This window comes from Triticum aestivum, chromosome 4D (assembly GCF_018294505.1).
Source record: "Triticum aestivum cultivar Chinese Spring chromosome 4D, IWGSC CS RefSeq v2.1, whole genome shotgun sequence".
In the NCBI taxonomy this organism is placed as follows: Eukaryota; Viridiplantae; Streptophyta; class Magnoliopsida; order Poales; family Poaceae; genus Triticum; species Triticum aestivum.
The window spans coordinates 312,045,787-312,070,166 of NC_057805.1; positions in this window are offsets into that span (position 1 = coordinate 312,045,787).

The window sequence follows — 24,380 nt, forward strand, 5'->3', positions numbered from 1 at the left end:
TTATATGTGAAGTCATACTCCCCATGGGAAAGGCATATGAAACATATATAATTTCAGATTTATGACATTCAAATCATTCTACCATTTACTCATAGGATATAAGTGAAGCACATGAGTAAATGACAAACTACTCCAAAAAGATATAAATGAAGATCAATGAGTAATTAAATAATTACGTAGCTATGTGAAGACTCTCTCTAATTTAAGAATTTCAGATCTTGGTATTTTATTCAAACAGCAAGTAATCCCAAAGAAAATAAAATGACGCTCCAAGCAAAACACATATCATGTGGTGAATAAAAATATAGCTCCAAGTAAAGTTACCGATGAACGAAGACGAAAGAGGGGATGCCATTCGGGGCATCCCCAAGCTTAGGCTTTTGGTTGTACTTGAATATTACCTTGGGGTGCCTTGGGAATACCCAAGCTTAGGCTCTTGCCACTCCTTATTCCATAGTCCATCGAATCTTCACCCAAAACTTGAAAACTTCACAACGCAAAACTCAACAGAAAACTGGTAAGCTCCGTTAACGAAAGAAAAGAAAACACCACTTCAAGGTACTGTAATGAACTCATTATTTATTTATATTGGTGTTAAATCTACTTTATTACAACTTCTCTATGGTTTATAAACTATTTTACTAGCCATAGATTCATCAAAATAAGCAAACAACACATAGAAAACAGAATCTGTCAAAAACAGAACAGTCTGTAGTAATCTGCATCAAACGCAAACTTCTGGAACTCAGAAAAATCTAACAAAATAGGAAGACCTAGATACTTTGTTTATTGAATACTGCAATAAGAATCAGTATTTTATCACTTTCTGGTGATTTTTAACAATTGTTTTCGTGAGCAAAAAGTTTCTGTCTTTTTCAGCAAGATCAAATTATTATTATCCAAGAAGATCCTATAGGTCTTACTTGGCACAAACACTAATTAAAACATAAAACCACATCTAACCAGAGGCTAGATGATTTATTTATTCCTAAACAGAACCAAAAAGCAAGAAACTAAAATAAAGTTGGGTTGCCTCCCAACAAGCGCTAACGTTTAACGCCCCTAGCTAGGCATGATGATTTCAATGATGCTCGCATAAAAGATAAGAATTGAAACATAAAGAGAGCATCATGAAGAATATGACTAGCACATTTAAGTCTAACCCACTTACTATGCATAAGGATTTTGTGAGCAAACAACTTTTGGGAACAATAATCAACTAGCATAGGAAGGTAAAACAAGCATAACTTCAAAACGTTAACCACATAGAGAGTAAACTTGATATTATTGCAATTCCTACAAGCATATGTTCCTCACTCATAATAATTTTCAGTAGCATCATGAATGAATTCAACAATATAACCATCACATAAAGCATTCTTTTCATGATCTACAAGCATAGAATTTTTGTTACTCTCCACATAAGCAAATTTCTTCTCATGAATAGTAGTGGGAGGAGCAAATTCAACAAAATAACTATCATATGATACTTCATTCACATAATCAATTTGAGCATTCAAATAATGATGACAAGTTTCATGGATATCATTATTCTTTATAGCATACATGTCATCACAATAATCATCATAGATAGGAGGCATGCTTTCATCATAATAAATTTGCTCATCAAAACTTGGGGGACTAAACATATCATCTTCATCAAACCTAGCATCACCAAGCTTGTGGCTTTGCATATCATTCGCATCATGGGTATTCAAAGAATTCATACTAATAACATTGCAATCATGCTCATCATTCACATATTTTATGCCAAGCATTCTATGTAATTCTTCTTCTTGTACTTGAGCACAATTTTCCTTCCCATCATTTTCACGAAAGGCATTAAAAAGATGAAGCATACGAGGCACCCTTAATTCCATTTTTTGTAGTTTTCTTTTATAAACCAAACTAGTGATAAAACAAGAAACAAAAAGATTCGATTGCAAGATCTAAAGATATACCTTCAAGCACTCACCTCCCCGGCAACGGCGCCAGAAAAGAGCTTGATGTCTACTACGCAACCTTCTCCTTGTAGACGTTGTTGGGCCTCCAAGTGCAGAGGTTTGTAGGACAGTAGCAAATTTCCCTCAAGTGGATGACCTAAGGTTTATCAATCCGTGGGAGGTGTAGGATGAAGATGGTCTCTCTCAAACAACCATGCATCCAAATAACAAAGAGTCTGTTGTGTCCCCAACAGACCCAATACAATAGTAAATTGTATAGGTGCACTAGTTCGGCGAAGAGATGGTGATACAAGTGCAATATGGATGGTAGATATAGGTTTTTGTAATCTGAAAATATAAAAACAGCAAGGTAACAAGTAATAAAAGTGAGCACAAACAGTATTGCAATGCGTTGAAACAAGGCCTAGGGTTCATACTTTCACTAGTGCAAGTTCTCTCAACAATAATAACATAATTGGATCGTATAAATATCCCTCAACATGCAACAAAGAGTCACTCCAAAGTCACTAGTAGCGGAGAACAAACGAAGAGATTATGGTAGGGTACGAAACCACCTAAAAGTTATTCTTTCTGATCGATCTATTCAAGAGTTCGTACTAGAATAACACCTTAAGACACAAATCAACCAAAACCCTAATGTCACCTAGATACTTGATACGTCTCCAACGTATCTATAATTTTTGATTGCTCCATGCTATATTATCTTCTGTTTTGGACATTATTGGGCTTTATTATCCACTTTTATATTATTTTTGGGACTAACCTACTAACCGGAGGCCCAGCCCAGAATTGTTGTTTTTTTTTTGCCTATTTCAGAGTTTCGCAGAAAAAGAATATCAAACGGAGTCCAAACGGAATGAAACCTTCGGGAACGTGATTTTCGGAACGAACATGATCCAGGAGACTTGGACCCTACGTCAAGCAACCAACAGGGAAGCCACGAGGTAGGGGCGCGCCTAGTCCCACCAGGCGCACCCTCCACCCTCGTGGGCCCCCTGTTGCTCCACCGACGTACTTCTTCCTCCTATATATACCTACGTACCCCCAAACGATCAGATACGGAGCCAAAAACCTAATTCCACCGCCGCAACCTTCTGTACCCACGAGATCCCATCTTGGGGCCGGTTCCGGAGCTCCGCCGGAGGAGGCACCCATCACGGAGGGCTTCTACATCAACACCATAGCCTCTCCGATGAAGTGTGAGTAGTTTACCTCAGACCTTCGGGTCCATAGTTATTAGCTAGATGGCTTCCTCTCTCTTTTTGGATCTCAATACAATGTTCTCCCCCTCTCTCGTGGAGATCTATTCGATGTAATCTTCTTTTGCGGTGTGTTTGTTGAGACCGATGAATTGTGGGTTTATGATCAAGTTTATCTATGAACAATATTTGAATCTTCTGAATTCTTTTATCTATGATTGGTTATCTTTGCAAGTCTCTTCGAATTATCAGTTTGGTTTGGCCTACTAGATTGATCTTTCTTGCAATGGGAGAAGTGCTTAGCTTTGGGTTCAATCTTGCGGTGTCCTTTCCCAGTGACAGTAGGGGCATCAAGGCATGTATTGTATTGTTGCCATCGAGGATAACAAGATGGGGTTTTCATCATATTGCATGAATTTATCCCTCTACATCATGTCAACTTGCTTAAGGCGTTACTCTGTTCTTATGAACTTAATACTCTAGATGCATGCTGGATAGCGGTCGATGTGTGGAGTAATAATAGTAGATGCAGGCAGGAGTCGGTCTACTTGTCTCGGACGTGAAGCCTATATACATGATCATACCTAGATATTCTCATAACTATGCTCAATTCTATCAATTGCTCAACAGTAATTTGTTCACCCACCGTAAAATACTTATGCTCTTGAGAGAAGCCACTAGTGAAACCTATGGCCCCGGGGTCTATCTTCATCATATTAATCTTCCAACACTTAGTTATTTCCTTTGCCTTTTATTTTACTTTGCATCTTTATCATAAAAATACCAAAAATATTATCCTATCATATCTATCAGATCTCACTCTCGTAAGTGACCGTGTAGGGATTGACAACCCCTTATCGCGTTGGTTGCGAGGATTTATTTGTTTTGTGTAGGTGCGAGGGACTCGCGCGTAACCTCCTACTGGATTGATACCTTGGTTCTCAAAAACTGAGGGAAATACTTACGCTACTTTGCTGCATCACCCTTTCCTCTTCAAGGGAAAACCAACGCAGTGCTCAAGAGGTATCAAGAAGGATTTCTGGCGCCGTTGGGGGGAGGTCTACGCAAAAGTCAACATACCAAGTACCCATCACAAACCCTTATCGCCCGCATTACATTATTTGCCATTTGCCTCTCATTTTGCTCTCCCCCACTTCACCCTTGCCGTTTTATTTCCCTCTCTTTTTCGTTCGCCTCTTTTTCGCTTGCTTTTTGTTTGCTTGTGTGTTGGATTGCCTGTTTGTCACGATGGCTCAAGATAATACCAAATTAGGTGACTTTACCAATACCAACAATAATGATTTCCTTAGCACTCTGATTGCTCCTCTTACCAATACTGAATCTTGTGAAATCAATGCTGCTTTGTTGAATCTTGTCATGAAAGATCAATTCGCCTGCCTTCCTAGTGAAGATGCCGCTACTCATCTAAATAGCTTCGTTGATTTGTGTGATATGCAAAAGAAGAAAGATGTTGATAATGATATTGTTAAACTAAAGCTATTAACTTTTTCGCTTAGAGATCGTGCTAAAGCTTGGTTTTCGTCTTTGCCTAAAAATAGTATTGATTCTTGGAATAAGTGCAAAGATGCTTTTATCTCTAAGTATTTTCCTCCTGCTAAGATTATCTCTCTTAGAAACGATATTATGAATTTTAAGCAACTTGATCATGAACGTGTTGCACAAGCTTGGGAGAGGATGAAATTAATGATACGTAATTGCCCTACACATGGTTTGAATTTTGCTTCTAGAAATCTTTTAGATTCGGCCGCGGGAGGCACTTTTATGGAAATCACTTTAGGAGAAGCTACTAAACTCCTATATAATATTATGGTTAATTATTCTCAATGGCACACTGAAAGATCTACTAATAAAAAGTGCATGCGATAGAAGAAATTAATGTTTTGAGTGGAAAGATGGATGAACTTATGAAATTATTTGCTAGTAAGAGTGTTTCTTCTGATCCTAATGATATTCCTTTGTCTACTTTGATTGAGAATAATAATGAATCTATGGATGTGAATTTTGTTGATAGGAATAATTTTGGTAACAACGCGTATAGAGGAAACTTTAATCCTAGGCCTTATCCTAGTAATTCCTCTAATAATTATGGTAATTCCTACAACAACTCTTATGGAAATTTTAATAAGATGCCCTCTGAATTTGAGACTAGTGTTAAAGAGTTTATGAATTCGCAAAAGAATTTCAATGCTTTGCTTGAAGAAAAATTGCTTAAAGTTGATGAATTTATGATGAGTGGGAACCTACTATTAAGATTAAGATTAAAGATCATGAATGCTATGCTTTGTGTGATTTGGGTGCTAGTGTTTCCACGATTCCAAAAACTTTATGCGATTTGCTAGGTTTCCGTGATTTTGATGATTGCTCTTTAAACTTGCACCTTGCGGATTCCACTATTAAGAAACCTATGGGAAGAATTAATGATGTTCTTATTGTTGCAAATAGGAACTATGTGCCCATAGATTTTATCGTTCTTGATATAGATTGCAATCCTTCATGTCCTATTATTCTTGGTAGACCTTTCCTTAGAACGATTGGTGCAATTATTGATATGAAGGAAGGGAATATTAGATTCCAATTTCCATTAAAGAAAGGGCATGGAACACTTCCCTAGGAAGAAAATAAAACTACCATACGAATCTATTATGAAAGCCACTTATGGATTGCCTACCAAAGATGGCAATACCTAGATCTACCCTTGCTTTTATGCCTAGCTAGGGGCGTTAAACGATAGCGCTTGTTGGGAGGCAACCCAATTTTATTTTTAGTTTTTTTTGCTTTTTGCTTCTGTTTAGGAATAAATATTTGATCTAGCCTCTGGTTATATGTGTTTTAATGTTTTAATTAGTGTTTGTGCCAAGTTAAACCTATAGGATCTTCTTGGATGATAGTTATTTGATCTTGCAGAAAATTCCAGAAACTTTCTGTTCATGAAAACAATTGTTAAAAATCACCAGAACGTGATAAAATATTGATTCCAATTGCTGCTGATCAATAAACAAATTGTCTAGGTCGTCCTATTTTTTCTGATTGTTTGGAGTTCCAGAAGTTTGCGTTAGTTACAGATTACTACAGACTGTTCTGTTTTTGACAGATTCTGTTTTTCGTGTGTTGTTTGCTTATTTTGATGAATCTATGGCTAGTAAAAGAGTTTATAAACCATAGAAAAGTTGGAATACAGTAGGTTTAACACCAATATAAATAAAGAATGAGTTCATTACAGTACCTTGAAGTGGTCTTCTGTTTTCTTTCGCTAACGGAGCTCACGAGATTTTCTACTGAGTTTTGTGTTGTGAAGTTTTCAAGTTTTGGGTGAAAGATTTGATGGATTATGGAACAAGGAGTGGCAAGAGCCTAAGCTTGGGGATTCCCATGGCACCCCCAAGATAATCTAAGGACACCAAAAAGCCAAAGCTTGGGGATGCCCCGGAAGGCATCCCCTCTTTTGTCTACTTCCATCGGTAACTTTACTCGGAGCTATATTTTTATTCACCACATGATATGTGTTTTGCTTGGAGCATCTTGTATGATTTGAGTCTTTGATTTTAGTTTACCACAATCATCCTTGCTGTACACACCTTTTGACAGAGACACACATGATTCGGAAATTATTAGAATGCTCTATGTGCTTCACTTATATCTTTTGAGTTATATAGTTTTTGCTCTAGTACTTCACTTATATCTTTTAGAGCACGGTGGTGGATTTGTTTTATAGAAACTATTGATATCTCATGCTTCACTTAGATTATTTTTGAGAGTCTTAAATAGCATGGTAATTTGCTTAAATAATCCTAATATGCTAGGTATTCAAGAATAGTAAAAACTTTCTTATGAGTGTGTTGAATACTAAGAGAAGTTTGATGCTTGATGATTGTTTTGAGACATGGAGGTAGTGATATTAAAGTCGTGCTAGTTAAGTAGTTGTGAATTTGAGAAATACTTGTGTTGAAGTTTGCAAGTCCCGTAGCATGCACGTATGGTAAACGTTATGTAACAAATTTGAAATATGAGGTGTTCTTTGATTGTCCTCCTTATGAGTGGCTGTCGGGGACGAGCAATGATCTTTTCCTACCAATCTATCCCCCTAGGAGCATGTGCGTAGTGCTTGGTTTTTGATGACTTGTAGATTTTTGCAATAAGTATATGAGTTCTTTATGACTAATGTTGAGTCCATGGATTATACGCACTCTCACCTTTCCACCATTGCTAGCCTCTTCGGTACCGTGCGTTGCCCTTTCTCACATTGAGAGTTGGTGCAAACATTGCCGGTGCATCCAAACCCCGTGATATGATACGCTCTTTCACACATAAACCTCCTTATATCTTCCTCAAAACAGCCACCATACCTACCTATTATGGCATTTCCATAGTCATTCCGAGATATATTGCCATGCAACTTTCCACCATTCCGTTTATCATGACACATTCATCATTGTCATATTGCTTTGCATGATCATGTAGGTGACATAGTATTTGTGGCAAAGCCACCGTTCATAATTCTTTCATACATGTCACTCTTGGTTCATTGCATATCCCGGTACACCGCCGGAGGCCTTCATATAGAGTCATACTTTGTTCTAGTATCGAGTTGTAATCATTGAGTTGTAAATAAATAGAAGTGTGATAATCATCATTTTCTAGAGCATTGTCCCAAGTGAGGAATAAAAAAAGAGAAAGGCCATAAAAAAAGAGAAGGCCCAAAAAATGAGAGAAAAAGAGAGAAGGGACAATGTTACTATCCTTTTACCACACTTGTGCTTCAAAGTAGCCCATAATCTTCATCATAGAGAGTCTCTTGTTTTGTCACTTTCATATACTAGTGGGAATTTTTCAATATAGAACTTGGCTTGTATATTCCAACAATGGGCCTCCTCAAGTGCCCTAGGTCTTCGTGAGCAAGCAAGTTGGATGCACACCCACTTAGTTTCTTTCATTGAGCTTTCATATATTTATAGCTCTAGTACATCCGTTGCATGGCAATCCCTACTCCTTGCATTAACATAAATCGATGGGCATCTCCATAGGTCATTGATTAGCCTCGTTGATGTGAGACTTTCTCCTTTTTTGTATTCTCCACATAACCCCCATCATCATATTCTATTCCACCCATAGTGCTATGTCCATGGCTCGCGCTCATGTATTGCGTGAAGGTTTATAAAGTTTGAGATTACTAAAGTATGAAACAATTGCTTGGCTTGTCATCGGTGTTGTGCATGATGAGAGCATTCTTGTGTGACGAAAATGGAGCACGACTAAACTATATGATTTTGTAGGGATGAACTTTCTTTGGCCATGTTATTTTGAGAGGACATAATTGCTTAGTTAGTATGCTTGAAGTATTATTATTTTTATGTCAATATGAACTTTTATCTTGAATCTTTCGGATCTGAATATTCATACCACAATTAAGAAGAATTACATTGACATTATGCCTAGTAGCACTCCGCATCAAAAATTCTGTTTTTATCATTTACCTACTCGAGGACGAGCAGGAATTAAGCTTGGGGATGCTTGATACGTCTCCAACGTATCTATAATTTTTGATTGCTCCATGCTATATTATCTTCTGTTTTGGACATTATTGGGCTTTATTATCTGATGACCCACAGTTGTAGGGGATCTATCGTAGTCCTTTCGATGAGTAAGAGTGTCGAACCCAACGAGGAGCAGAAGGAAATGATAAGCGGTTTTCAGCAAGGTATTCTCTGCAAGTACTGAAATAAGTGGTAACAGATAGTTTTGTGATAGGATAATTTGTAACGAGCAACAAGTAACAAAAGTAAATAAAGTGCAGCAAGGTGGCCCAATCCTTTTTGTAGCAAAGGACAAGCCTGGACAAACTCTTATATAGAGAAAAGCGCTCCCGAAGACACATGGGAATTATCGTCAAGCTAGTTTTCATCACGTTCATATGATTCGCGTTCGGTACTTTGATAATTTGATATGTGGGTGGACCGGTGCTTGGGTGCTGCCCTTACTTGGACAAGCATCCCACTTATGATTAACCTCTATTGCAAGCATCCGCAACTACAACAAAAGTATTAAGGTGAACCTAACCATAGCATGAAACATATGGATCCAAATCAGCCCCTTACGAAGCAACGCATAAACTAGGGTTTAAGCTTCTGTCACTCTAGCAACCCATCATCTACTTATTACTTCCCAATGCCTTCCTCTAGGCCCAAATTATGGTGAAGTGTTATGTAGTCGACGTTCACATAACACCACTAGAGGATAGACAACATACATCTCATCAAAATATCGAACGAATACCAAATTCACGTGACTACTAATAGCAAGACTTCTCCCATGTCCTCAGGAACAAACGACTCACAAAGCATATTCATGTTCATAATCAGAGGGGTATTAATATGCATATAGTATCTGAACATATGATCTTCCACCAAATAAACCAACTAGCATCAACTACAAGGAGTAATCAACACTACTAGCAACCTACTAGTACCAATCCCGGACTTGGAGACAAGAATTGGAGACAAGAGATGAACTAGGGTTTTGAAAGGAGATGGTACTGGTGAAGATGTTGATGGAGATTGCCCTCTCCCGATGAGAGGAGTGTTGGTGATGACGATGGCGATGATTTCCCCCTCCCGGAGGGAAGTGTCCCCGGCAGAACAGCTCTGCCGGAGCCCTAGATTGGTTCCGCCAAGGTTTCGCCTCGTGGCGGCGGCGTCTTGTCCCGAAAGGTTACTTATGATTTTTTCCTCGACGAAAGACTTCATATAGCAGAAGATGGCCACCGGGGGGCCAGCAGGGGGCCCACGAGGCAGGGGCGCCCCCCCCCCACCCTTGTGGCCAGGTGGGGCCCCCTCTGACGTACTTCTTCCGCTCAATATTTTTTATTATTTCCAAAAATGACTTTCGTGGAGTTTCAGGACTTTTGGAGTTGTGCAGAATAGGTCTCTAATATTTGCTCCTTTTCCAGCCCAGAATTCCAGCTGCCCACATTATCCCTCCTTATGTAAACCTTGTAAAATAAGAGAGAATAGGCATAAGTATTGTGACATAATGTGTAATAACAGCCCATATTGCAATAAATATCGATATAAAAGCATGATGCAAAATGGACGTATCAACTCCCCCAAGCTTAGACCTTGCTTGTCCTCAAGCGGAAGCCGATAACGATAAATATGTCTACATGTTTAGAGGTAGAGGTGTCGATAAAATAAAATACGGACATGAGGGCATCATGATTATTCTCATAATAGCAACATAAATGGATATTGTCATATGATTTCTTATGCTCAAGTAACAATTTATTCACAATGCAAAGTATGAATCAGAAACTTTATTGAGAACCAACAAACTATAATCTCAGTCATCGAAGCAATTGCAATTTATCATAACATCAGAAAGAGTCTATGTCAGAGCTTTCTAGCAAGTCCACATACTCAACTATCATTTAGTCTTTCATAATTGCTAACACTCACACAATACTTGTGGTTACGGAGTTTTAATCTGACACAGAGAAAGATAGGGGCTTATAGTTTCGCCTCCCAACCTTTTACCTCAAGGGTAATGTCAACAATAATAGCTCATGCTGACTTACAACCAATTAGATATATCTATCAGTATCTTTCCAACACCCTGTGCTTGCCAAAGGATAAAATGTAAAAAGGAAAGGTGAAGATCACAATGACTCTTGCATAAGGAAGACGATAATAATAAAATATAGGCCCTTCGCAGAGGGAAGCAGAGGTTGCCATGCGCTTTCAGGGTTGGATGCACAAAATCTTAATGCGAAAGAATGTCACTTTATATTGCCACTTGTGATATGAACCTTTATTATGCAGTCCGTCGCTTTTATTTCTTCCACATCACAAGATCGTATAAAGCTTATTTCCTCCACACCAATCAATCATACATATTTAGAGAGCAATTTTTATTGCTTGCACCGATGACAACTTACTTGAAGGATCTTACTCAATCCATAGGTAGGTATGGTGGACTCTCATGGCATTGGTTTAAGGGTATTTGGAAGCACAAGTAGTATCTCTACTTGGTGCAAAGAATTTGGCTAGCATGAGGGGGAAAGGCAAGCTCAACATTTTGGATGATCCATGACAATATACTTTATCTCAGATATAAGAAAACATAACTCATTACGTTGTCTTCCTTGTCCAACATCAACTCTTTAGCATGTCATATTTTAATGAGTGCTCCCAATCATAAAAGATGTCCAAGATAGTATATTTATATGTGAAACCTCTCTTTCCTTATTACTTCCTATTAATTGCAACGATGACCAAAGCTATGCTTGTCAACTCTCAACAATTTTTAATCATCATACTCTTTTTATGTGAAGTCATTACTCTCAATAAGATCAATATGATCTCTTTGTTTCTTTTTATTCTTTTCTCTTTTCTTTTATTCACTCAAGATCATAGCAAGATAATCAAGCCCTTGACTCAACACTAATCTTTATTATATATAGCTCACGGACTTGATTACAGAGAGAGATCATAAAGCAAAACTCAAAACTAGATCATACCAAAACTTTATTCTACTAGATCAAGATACTACTAAAAGGATCAAACTAAGAAAAACGGTAAAGATAGGAGTGTGATGGTGATACAATACCGGGGCACCTCCCCCAAGCTTGGCAGTTGCCAAGGGGAGTGCCCATACCCATGTGATTATGTCTCCTTTGTTGGTGAAGAAGGTGGAGTTTTTGATGATGCGGGTTTGTCGTCCATCTTCCAAGGCATAGGCTCACCATCGTAGAAGGATGATCGAGTCTCCGGGATCCTCAAATCTGCAGCCAAACTCATCCTTTTGAATCTATATTCATACTCACAGTTTTGGTTTTGCGGGTCATAGATTTGGGCTTGCAGGTGCTCGATCTTCTCGTGAAGCTTGAAGATGGTCTCCCCAATGTTGTTGGCATCCAGTTTGTAGTTGTTGGTGAACTCCGCGATCATCATGTGGTTGGAGTTGAGTCCACGTTCCACCATCCCCTGGCACTAGAAAACTTGTTGCTCCATTGCTTCGAGCCTCGTCTCCACGCTTCCGGTCCCCTTCGGTCCCTCAACATCGCGGATGTGCAGCAACCCATCACGCATCTCAATGGTTTGAGGGTGTCGCAGCACCTCCGCGAGGTAAGGATTGATGACCTTCTCGAAGAACTTGTCCTTGGGGGCACTTGGAGACGTCATGATAATCTAGATCTGTCAGAAAAACAGCTCGAAACAAGGGCAGAGGATATTTGCGTGATACCGGGGTCAAAACCTTCGGGAGATTATATAATGAGTTTTTACTGACCAAAATACGTAACGTGCAAGAAAACAGAGTCCGGAGAGCACACGAGGTGCCCACGAGGTAGGGGGCATGCCCAGTAGGGTAGGGCGGGCCCTCCACCCTCGTGGAGGCCTCGTGTCCTTCCCGGACTGCTTCTTATTTTTCTATTTTTCTAAATATTCCAAAACGGAGAAATATTGCCATAAAAACTGTTTTGGAGTCGGTTTACTTACCGTACCACATACCTATTCCTTTTCGGAGTCTGAAATGTTCCGAAAAATGTCCCTTATGTATTCCTCCGGGGTTACGGTTTCAATAACATTGGTTTCAACATTTATAGGATTACCTGAGATATAATGTTTGATTCTTTGACCGTTCACCACCTTCGGATTTGTGCCTTCGAAGTTGTTGATTTTTATGGCACCGGAACGATAGACCTCCTCTATAACGTAGGGGCCTTCCCATTTAGAGAGAAGTTTTCCTGCAAAAAATCTTAAACGAGAGTTGTATAGCAATACATAATTACCTACATTAAACTCACGCTTTTGTATCCTTTTGTCATGCCATCTTTTAACTTTTTCTTTAAACAACTTGGCATTTTCATAAGCTTGGGTTCTCCATTCATCAAGTGGGCTAATATCGAATAACCTCTTCTCACCGGCAAGTTTCAAATCATAATTGAGTTCTTTAATAGCCCAATATGCCTTATGTTCTAGTTCGAGAGGTAAGTGACATGCTTTTCCATAAACCATTTTATACGGAGACATACCCATAGGATTTTTATATGCAGTTCTATAGGCCCATAATGCATCACCAATTTTCTTGGACCAATTCTTCCTAGATCTATTGACAGTCTTTTGCAAAATTAATTTGAGCTCTCTGTTACTCAATTCTACTTGACCACTAGACTGTGGGTGATAAGGAGATGCAATTCTATGATTAAAGTCATACTTAGCAAGCATTTTACGAAAAGCACCATGAATAAAGTGTGAACCACCATCAGTCATTAAATATCTAGGGACTCCAAACCTCGGAAAAATAACTTCTTTGAGCATTTTAATAGAAGTGTTATGATCAGCACTACTAGTTGGAATATCTTCTACCCACTTAGTAACGTAATCAACAGCAACTAAAATATGTGTATATCCATTAGAGGCAGGAAAAGGTCCCATATAATCAAAGCCCCAAACATCAAATGGTTCAATAACAAGTGAATAGTTCATAGGCATTTCTTGACATCTACTAATATTACCAATTCTTTGACACTCATCACAGACATGACAAACTTACGGGCATCCTTGAAGAGAGTAGGCTAATAAAAACCAGATTGCAATACCTTATGTGCAGTTCTATCTCCAGCGTGGTGTCCTCCATAAGCCTTGGAGAGACACTTGCGTCTGTTCCTGTTCATGCTCAGGTACACAACGTCTAATAACACCATCTACTCCTTCTATATAAAGATGTGGGTCATCCCAAAAGTAATGTCTCAAATCATAGAAAAACTTTTTCTTTTGCTGGTATGTGAAACTAGGTGGTATAAATTTAGCCACGATATAATTAGCATAATCAGCATACCACGGAGTACTACGAGAGGCATTTATGACATTTAATTGCTCATCAGGAAAGCTATCATCAATAGGTAGTGGGTCATCAAGAACATTTTCTAACCTAGACAAGTTATCTGCAACGGGGTTCTCACCTCCCTTTCTATCAACAATATGCAAATCAAATTCTTGTAGCAGGAGAACCCATCTAATAAGTCTAGGTTTAGCATCTTTCTTTTCCATAAGATATTTAATAGAAGAATGATCCATGTGAATAGTAACTTTAGAATCAACAATATAAGGTATGAACTTATCACAAGCAAATACAACTGCTAAGAATTCTTTTTCAGTAGTAGCATAATTTCTTTGAGCATTGTCTAGAGTCTTACTAGCATATTGAATAACATTTAATTTCTTATCAACTCTTTGCCCTAGAACAACACCTACAGCATAATCACTAGCATCACACATAATTTCAAAGGGTAAATTCCAATCAGGTGGCAGAACAATAGGTGCAGAGATCAATGCTTTCTTAAGTATTTCAAATGCTTCTACACAATCATCATCAAAGACAAATGGTATATCTTTTTGTAATAAATTAGTCAGAGGCCGAGAAATTTTTGAGAAGTCCTTAATGAACCTCCTATAAAATCCGGCGTGACCAAGGAAACTTCTTATACCTTTGATGTCCTTGGGACATGGCATCTTTTCAATAGCATCAACCTTGGCTTTATCAACCTCAATGCCTCTTTCAGAAACTTTATGCCCCAAGACAATACCTTCATTAACCATAAAGTGGCACTTTTCCCAATTCAAGACAAGATTAGTTTCTTCACATCTCTGCAAAACTCGATCAAGGTTGCTTAAGCAATCATCAAAAGAGGATCCATAGACGGAGAAGTCGTCCATGAAAACCTCACAAATCTTTTCACAAAAGTCAGAGAATATAGCCATCATGGATCTTTGAAAGGTAGCAGGTGCATTACATAAACCAAATGGCATACGTCTATAAGAAAAAGTACCAAAAGGGCAAGTAAAAGTGGTCTTTGATTGATCATTGGCTGACACGGGTATTTGAGAGAAACTAGAATAACCATCTAGAAAGCAAAAATGTGTATGTTTGGATAATCTTTCTAGCATTTGATCGATAAAAGGTAAGGGGTAATGATCTTTCTTAGTAGCTTTATTTAATTTGCGGAAATCAATTACCATCCTATAACCTGTAATAATTCTTTACAGAATCAATTCATCTTTATCATTAGGAACGACGGTATTACCTCCCTTCTTAGGGACACGATGGACAGGACTTACCCACTGACTATGAGCAACGGGATAAATTATACCTGCCTCAAAGAGCTTTAGTATTTCTTTTCTTACCACTTCTTTCATCTTAGGATTCAGCCTTCGTTGATGATCACGAACTGGTTTGGCATCTTCTTCCAAATTTATTTTATGTTGACATAGAGTGGGACTAATGCCCTTAAGATCATCAAGAGTATATCCAATAGCAGCACGGTGCTTCTTCAAAGTTTTCAATAGTCTCTCTTCTTCATGCTCTGAAAGGTTAGCACTAATAATAACAGGATATATCTTTTTCTCATCGAGATAAGCATATTTAAGGGTATCAGGTAAAGGTTTGAGCTCAAACACGGGATCACCCTTGGGTGGAGGAGGATCCCCTAGGATTTCAACAGGCAAATTGTGTTTTAGGATAGGTTCCTGTTTAAAGAACACTTCATCTATTTCCCTTCTTTCATTCATAAACATATCATTTTCATGGTCTAGCAAATATTGTTCTAAAGGATCACTAGGAGGTACGGCAATAGAAGCAAGACCAATAATTTCATCCTTACTAGGTAATTCTTCTTCACGGTGTTGTCTACGAAATTTAGAGAAATTAAACTCATGAGACATATCACCCAAACCAATAGTAACAACATCCTTTTCGCAGTCTATCCTAGCATTGACGGTGTTCAAGAAGGGTCTACCAAATATAATGGGACAAAAGCTATCTTGTGGGGAACCAAGAACAAGAAAATCAGCAGGATATTTAGTTTTCCCACACAAGACTTCAACATCTCTTACAATTCCCATTGGTGAAATAGTATCTCTATTAGCAAGTTTAATTGTGACATCAATATCTTCTATCTCAGCAGGTGCAATATCGTGCATAATTTCTTTGTATAAGTCATAAGGTATTGCACTAACACTAGCACCCATATCACACAAGCCATGACAACAATGATCTCCTATTTTAACAGAAATAACAGCCATGCCTACCACAGGTCTATGTTTATCTTTAGCACAACGTTTGGCAATTCTAGCAGTTTCACCGTAGAAATAAATAACATGCCCATCAATATTATCAGCCAAGAGATCTTTAACAATAGCAACATTAGGTTCAACTTTAACTTGCTCAGGAGGTGTATAAGTTCTAATATTGCTTTTACGAACCACAGTTGAAGCTTTAGCATGATCCTTTATTCTAGCAGGGAACGGTGGTTTCTCAACATAGGCAGTAGGAACAATAGGATCATTATAAATGATAGTCTTTTCTTCAACTTTAATAGGTGCAGCTACTTTTACTTCTATGGGAGGATGATATTTAAAACACTTCTCCTTAGGGAGATCAACATAAGCAGCAAAAGATTCGCAGAAAGAGGCTACTATCTCAGAGTCAAGTCCATATTTAGTGCTAAACTTACGGAAAACATCGGTATCCATAAAAGATTTAACACAATCAAACTTAGGTTTCATACCTGACTCCTTACCTTCGTCGAGATCCCAATCTTCAGAGTTGCGTTTAATTCTATCCAATAAATTCCATTTGAATTCAATAGTCTTCATCATAAAAGAGCCAGCACAAGAAGTATCAAGCATGGTGCAATTGTTTTCAGAAAGCCGAGCATAAAAGCTTTGAATAATTATTTCTCTTGGAAGCTCATGATTGGGGCATGAATATAACATTGATTTAAGCCTCCCCCAAGCTTGAGCGATGATTTCTCCTTCACGAGGCCAAAAATTATATATATAATTGCGATCACGATGAACAAGATGCATAGGATAAAATTTCTGATGAGATTCCAATTTCAATCGTTTATAGTTCCATGACCCCCATATCATCACATAGCCTATACCATGTCGATGCATCTCCCTTCAAAGATAAAGGGAAGACCTTCCTCTTAACAACATCACCGGGTATACCTACAAGCTTAAATAATCCACAAACTTCATCCACATATATTAGGTGCTCATCAGGATGCTTTGTTCCAGCACCTGCAAAAGGATTAGCTAGCAGTTTTTCTAACATAGCCGAAGGAATCTCAAAGTGGACATTTTCATTTTCATTTTCATTTTTTAGTAGGTTCAGTAGGTTGAGGAGCAACTCTTTGCTCTACTGGTCGGGGTGAAGATACCCCGAACAAGCCCCTCAGAGGATTACTTTCCATAGTAACAAGTGATAGTAAATTTCAGCACACTATATAAATTTTTCCTTACCAAATTCCACCTATCAAAGGCGCTTCACTCCCCGGCAAAGGCGCCAGAAAAGAGTCTTGATGACCCACAAGTGTAGGGGATCTATCATAGTCCTTTCGATAAGTGAGTGTCGAACCAACGAGGAGCAGAAGGAAATGATAAGCGGTTTTCAGCAAGGTATTCTCTGCAGGTACTGAAATAAGTGGTAACAGATAGTATTGTGATAGGATAATTTGTAACGATCAACAAGTAACAAAAGTAAATAAAGTGCAGCAAGGTGGCCCAATCCTTTTTGTAGCAAAGGACAAGCCTGGACAAACTCTTATATAGAGAAAAGCGCTCCCGAGGACACATGGGAATTATCGTCAAGCTAGTTTTCATCACGTTCATATGATTCGCGCTCGGTACTTTGATAATTTGATATGTGGGTGGACCGGTGCTTGGGTGCTGCCCTTACTTGGACAAGCATCCCACTTATGATTAACCTCTATTGCAAGCATCCGCAACTACAACAAAAGTATTAAGGTGAACCTAACCATAGCATGAAACATATGGATCCAAATCAGCCCCTTACAGTAGTGCCTAAACTAGGGTTTAAGCTTCTGTCACTCTAGCAACCCATCATCTACTTATTACTTCCCAATGCCTTCCTCTAGGCCCAAATTATGGTGAAGTGTTATGTAGTCGACGTTCACATAACACCACTAGAGGATAGACAACATACATCTCATCAAAATATCGAACGAATACCAAATTCACATGACTACTAATAGCAAGACTTCTCCCATGTCCTCAGGAACAAACGTAACTACTCACAAAGCATATTCATGTTCATAAAGAGGGGTATTAATATGCATATAGGATCTGAACATATGATCTTCCACCAAATAAACCAACTAGCATAAACTACAAGGAGTAATCAACACTACTAGCAACCTACTAGTACCAATCCCGGACTTGGAGACAAGAATTGGATACAAGAGATGAACTAGGGTTTTGAGAGGAGATGGTGTTGGTGAAGATGTTGATGGAGATTTCCCTCTCCCGATGAGACGAGCGTTGGTGATGATGATGGCGATGATTTCCCCCTCCCGGAGGGAAGTGTCCCCGGCAGAACAGCTCTGCCGGAGCCCTAGATTGGTTCCGCCAAGGTTCCGCCTCATGGCGGCGGAGTCTCGTCCCGAAAGGTTGCTTATGATTTTTTCCTCGACGAAAGACTTCATATAGCAGAAGATGGCCACCGGGGGGCCAACAGGGGGCCCACGAGGCAGGGGGGCGCGCCCCCCACCTTCGTGGCCAGGTGGGGCCCCTCTGACGTACTTCTTCCGCTCAATATATTTTATTATTTCCAAAAATGACTTTCGTGGAGTTTCAGGACTTTTGGAGTTGTGCAGAATAGGTCTCTAATATTTGCTCTTTTCCCAGCCCAGAATTCCAGCTGCCAGCATTCTCCCTCCTTATGTAAACCTTGTAAAATACTCCCTCCGTTCGGAACTACTTGTCTTAAAAATGGATGTATCTAGAACTAAAATATGTCTAGATACATTCATTTCCGCGACAAGTAATTCCGAACGGAGGGAGTAAGAGAGAATAGGCATAAGTATTGTGACATAATGTGTAATAACATCCCATATTGCAATAAATATCGATATAAAAGCATGATGCAAAATGGACGTATCATTATCCACTCTTATATTATTTTTGGGACTAACCTACCAACCGGAGGCCCAGCCCAGAATTGCTTTTTTTGCCTATTTTAGAGTTCCGCAGAAAAAGAATATCAAACAGAGTCCAAACGGAATGAAACCTTCGGGAACGTGATTTTCGGAATGAACATGATCCAGGAGACTTGGACCCTACGTCAAGCAACCAACAGGGAAGCCACGAGGTAGGGGGGCGCGCCTACCCCCACCAGGTGTCATGGTTCTAAGTCTGACAGTAGAATAGGGGGTAGGAATGTAGAGGCAAGATCTCAGCTATGGAGAAGTTGTACGCACGAGTTTTACGAGTTCAGGCCCTTCTCGGAGGAAGTAACAGCCCTACGTCTCGGTGCCCGGAGGCGGTCGACTGGATTATATGCGTGTGTGTTATAGGGGGTGCGAACCCTTGTGCCAGTGGAGGGGGTGGCTTATATAGAGTGCGCCAGGAACCAGCCAGCCCACGTTACTAGGAGTTCAATGTTCATCAAGAAGGAGCGTTACAGGTAACGTCTGTAATAAAGTGTTATAAGTGACTATTAAGTCTAGGAGTTAATGCCCGACCGTTGCTGTGTAGAGTGACTTTAGGTCTTCTGTCCGTCGAGTGTTTCTTGTTACAGTCGAGTGACCTTGAGTCCTCCGAGTGGAAATGTTTCTGGTCGAGTGGATGGTGATACCCCTCGAATGCTTCTGGCTTTAGAGTGATGTCCTTGGGGAGGGTATTTAGGTCAGGCCTGTGACCCTACCCTAGGTACATATCCTCATCATTAGCCCCCGAATGGATCAGGGTTTGAGTGGAGAAGGAGTTGAAAATACTTCCGACTCATTTTTCGCGCTTCAGGTGTGTCTTGTTTTGGATCAACGAACCGAGGTGGTGGCACCAACTTCTTTTTCAGTCGCCTTGATCCATTCCTGGTTTTGTCGAGTGAACTTTTGCTGGAAGAGGTCCGAGTGCTAATGTGGAGGAGATCTTCCGTCTGACAAGTTGTTCTCCTGCCCGCGGATCTCGCGGGATTTGAATTTCGGGAAGCGCGCGGGGCGGAGGAGGCCGCAGTAATCGGGCTGGATAAGGCAAGGCCGCCTCGATTCCCGCGCCGCCTTTTTTGCCACGTATCGCGCGCGCGACTGTTGGGATTTGATAAGATCGCCCGGGCCTACAGGTCAGTCACTCGGAAGTAACCCCATATAAGGCGCCAGACCGGGGTTTTTGAACAGTGCGTCCTCATTCTTCTTCTCCCTTCTCAGTTTTTCCTACTGCTCCTGCTCCAGCGCCGCCGCTCCGTTCAAGCTCCGTCCGCGGTGATGCGGAAAGAAAAGACGGTGGCTCTAGAGCGCGCGAAGAAGGCGAAGGGGAAAAAGTCCAGCCGGGGCGGATCCTCGTCGCGGTCCGGTTTGCCGTGCGGCTGGATCCAGGGCGACTGGATCCGGTCGACGATCCGCCAGGACGACCTCGACGATCTGGCGAAGGAGGGGCTGATTCCTCACGGATCAGCGCGGCTCCCGGAGGATGAGACCGAACCTCGACCGCGGGAGGGTGAGTGCGTCCTCCTCGCCACTCACATCGACCGTGGATTTTCTTTGCCTCTGCATCCTTTTTTTCGAGCTTTCTTGAATTTCTTTGGAGCACAACTTCATCACTTTTCCCCCAACACCATCGTGTATCTTGCCGCTTTCGTGTCTCTGTGCGAAAATTTCTTGGGTTGTCGACCACACTAGGGTCTCTTCAAGCACATTTTCACGTGTCGCTCCCAATCGGTCAAAAAGGCCAACCCGAGTGACGAGAGGACCCAAGTGATCCAGATGTGTGGGGGTCTTGGGATTCAGATGAGGGGTAAGAGCTCTTTCCCAGCCATAATTCTTCCTGAGTCGGTACAAGGGTGGCAGTCGACCTGGTTTACTGCAAAGACCAGCCGACTCCAGGTCAGTCGACTGGACTTCCTCCTTTTTCTATGGCTCACGTAGATAAGCCCTCTGCCTTGAAAGTGACTCCAGGGGAGAAAGCGGAGGTGAAAGTGCTGGTTGAGCGAGTGGTCCATCTCATCCGTGAGGGTGTAACTGGAATGGATCTGCTGGAAGTCTTTCTCAGACGACGCATTCAGCCACTTCAAGTCCGTGACCATCCGATGTGGATGTACTCGGGCATTGAAGATTCCACTCGGGTTCACCCAGAAGAGTTTGACGAGGATACGGTGGAGAAGTGGCTGCAGGGCATCACAGGCAACAAGGACAACCCCAGGGGGTCCAGGAGAATCCCTCCGCTCGACAATTTGTACGATACAGACAAGGTCCAATTCTAAATCGCCGAGTGTTATCTTGATTTACCATGAAATTGCTTTTTGTCGATTGACTGGTATTTGTTTTACTTTTTGTTCTCCAGACCTTCACTGAGATGTATTCGATGCCCAATGGAGAACAGGAACAGGACCCTGAAGGGGAGGCGAGTGCGGACGAGAGCGGTGAATGGCATTCTGACGGAGGAGGAGACGAGGAGAGCGACGACTCAAGTGATGGTGAGGAAGTCGACTCGCCTCCTCGCAACGAAAGGCGATCCAAGCACTCCCATGATTCAGTGAGTATTCGTGGCAAAGCGACTGGGTCGACTGGGCAAACTTCCAAGCGTCCTCGGACGTCCTCTCCGGCGCCGACTGAGAAGGCCCCAAAGCAAACCAAAGTTGAGGCACCAAAGTCTCGGAAGACTCTGCCCCGAATCAAAATCGACATCCCCGTTGCTTCTGCGTGAGTGTTCTGTCTTTACTGGAGATTTTGTGATATTTATTTTCCCCTTGGTTTGACGGAATGAATCTTGAAACTGGCAGTGCCGCTACCTTCGGGACCTCTGCTTATAAAAACAAGGACGAGGAAATGGAAGATGCAGTCACCTCCAATCCGGGTACACTCTTCATGATTTTGTCTTCGCTTTGTCGATTGAACTGTGACATATCCAATCGGGTGATGAAATTTTGGCGACTGATCTTTTTACAGCTCTCAGCGTCATTGACCTCCCCGACGACGACGAGGACGAACCACAGAGGCCCTTGGGGAGAAGAAACAGGAAAACGTCCGCTGGCAAGACGCTCCAGTCGACGCCGGTGGCGGAACCGGTAGTTCAGGACGTTGGCGATGCCAATCGGACTTCCATCTCCTTCGCCAGACCGCTGTCGAGTGTTCGGCCTTCCGCGTCAGCTGCACAGGCTCCCGCCAATCCACCTTCACTTTTTGCTACACATCATGTCCCAGAGGACCAAGTGGGTGCTGCCAAAGAGGCTATACGCCAGGCGGGCATTATGATGGAGAAGGTGAAGATGGTGCGGGAAGCCAGCCAAGCTGCTTATGATGCCAGCTCCGCTCTCTAGAGCAACGTCCAGGTTAGCAGATTGCCTACCGACTCTTTTGGCTTGTTCTGTTAGGATATGGTACCTGAAAACTTTCTTTCAAAGAATCTTTTCATCTGTCTACGCTTCGCATCTGTACACCCACTGGGTGTTTCGATTTGTCACTGAACAAATCCGTACTTTGAGCTGAATTCGATGTTGTTGGCGATTGAATTTTTGAACCAGTGGGGGCACGCTGAGTGCACCCACTGGGTGTAGTCCCCGAGACTATGGTGGACTGCGGGCAGTCGATTGTAGTCTTGGAATTTGAATTTCTTCACTCGGTCTGGTCGGGCCATGTCAAGTGGAACTTTGAACCAGTGAGGGCACGCTGAGTGCACCCACTGGGTGTAGTCCCCGAGACCGTGGTCGAATGCTGGCAGTCGACTATGGTCTGAAGACTCTGTTTGTTGCTTTCTCTCTTTTTTTGCACTCGTGCTGGACAGGCCTTGTCGAGTGTAAACTGAACCAGTGGGGGCACGCTAAGTGCACCCACTGGGTGTAGTCCCCGTGACTACTGTTGGATGTTTGATTCGGCAGTAGTCTTAGAATTTGTTGGCTTTATCCTTTTATCTCTCTGAAATAACCAATATTTTCACCTGTCGACTGACCTGTTCTTTGGTTGCAGAAATCTTGTGATCTTGGAGCTCGTTTTGCTGACCTGGAGAAGCAGCAGATTCAACTCAACCTCGATCTGGAGCTAGCCAAGACAGAACTGCAGAAAGCCAAGGATGACGTCGCTGGTAAGGAAGACCTGTCGACTGAGTTATCCCTGAACCGGATTTCATTCTGCTTTTTTTGAATCAAGCATTATTTCTTTCAGAGAAACTGAACCAAGCTCTGGTGAAAAAGGATCAAGATCTGGCGGCCACGTAGAAAAAAGCTGGTGAGAAAACCGCGCTCGCTGAACAGAAGTTGGCTTCAGTCAGCAAATTGGAGGAAGAAAACTCCAAGCTGAAAACTGCCCTTAACGAAGCCAATAAGGAAGCGACTCGCCTGAAGAACGACAAGGAAAATCTGAACGAGAAGATGGAAGGTATTGCCCGCAGGAGGAACGATCTGGAGAGTTATCTGGGAAGCCTTGCTAAGAAGTTGTTCGTCATGCTTGAAGGTGTTTTCTTTGATCCGACTGGTTTGTTCTTGTCGACTCGACATATGATCATTGACTCACCCTTGAATTGCGCATGCAGAGTTTTGCCGGGACTTCGAGGAAGAGACCGGGCGAATTGAACCAAGCTTGGACCCCATCAACTCTACAGTGAAGGATGAAGCTGCCATGAATGTGCTCCGACTGGAATCCCGCATCACTGGTGTTGTTGATTATCTTGCCCGACTGAAAGTCGCGATGTCGTGCATTGACACAGCTCTCTGGCCCATGGCAACACTTCAGAATGACCTCGAGTCTATGATGGCTCGGCTCAATGAAGTTCCCAGTCGAATTCAAGAATGGAAGAAGTCTTCTGCCCGGTGCGGCGCTGATGTGGCTCTATCCCTGGTTCGCGTCCACTGTCGAGAAGCTCGGGAAGAGAAGCTGGCAGCGATTAAAGTTGCTAACACCAAGAGGCACGACTTCCAGTCCTTCATGGAGACTTTCATTGCTGCTGCCACTCGGATTGCTGACAGGATCGACCTGGACGAATTCGTCGAGCCTGCCAGCCCTCCTCCTGCGGAGTGAACAAACTTTTATGCCCTGCCTTAAATTTGCCTCGGAATGCCGAGTGATTTTGTAATCGTTAAACTCCTTCGGGCTGAATGTCCGAGTACTTTGATCCGTGGTCTTGAACTTTAGGATTTATCTGAACTTGATTTATCTCTGAGTATGCTTGCATTTACCTTCGAGTGGAATTTGTTC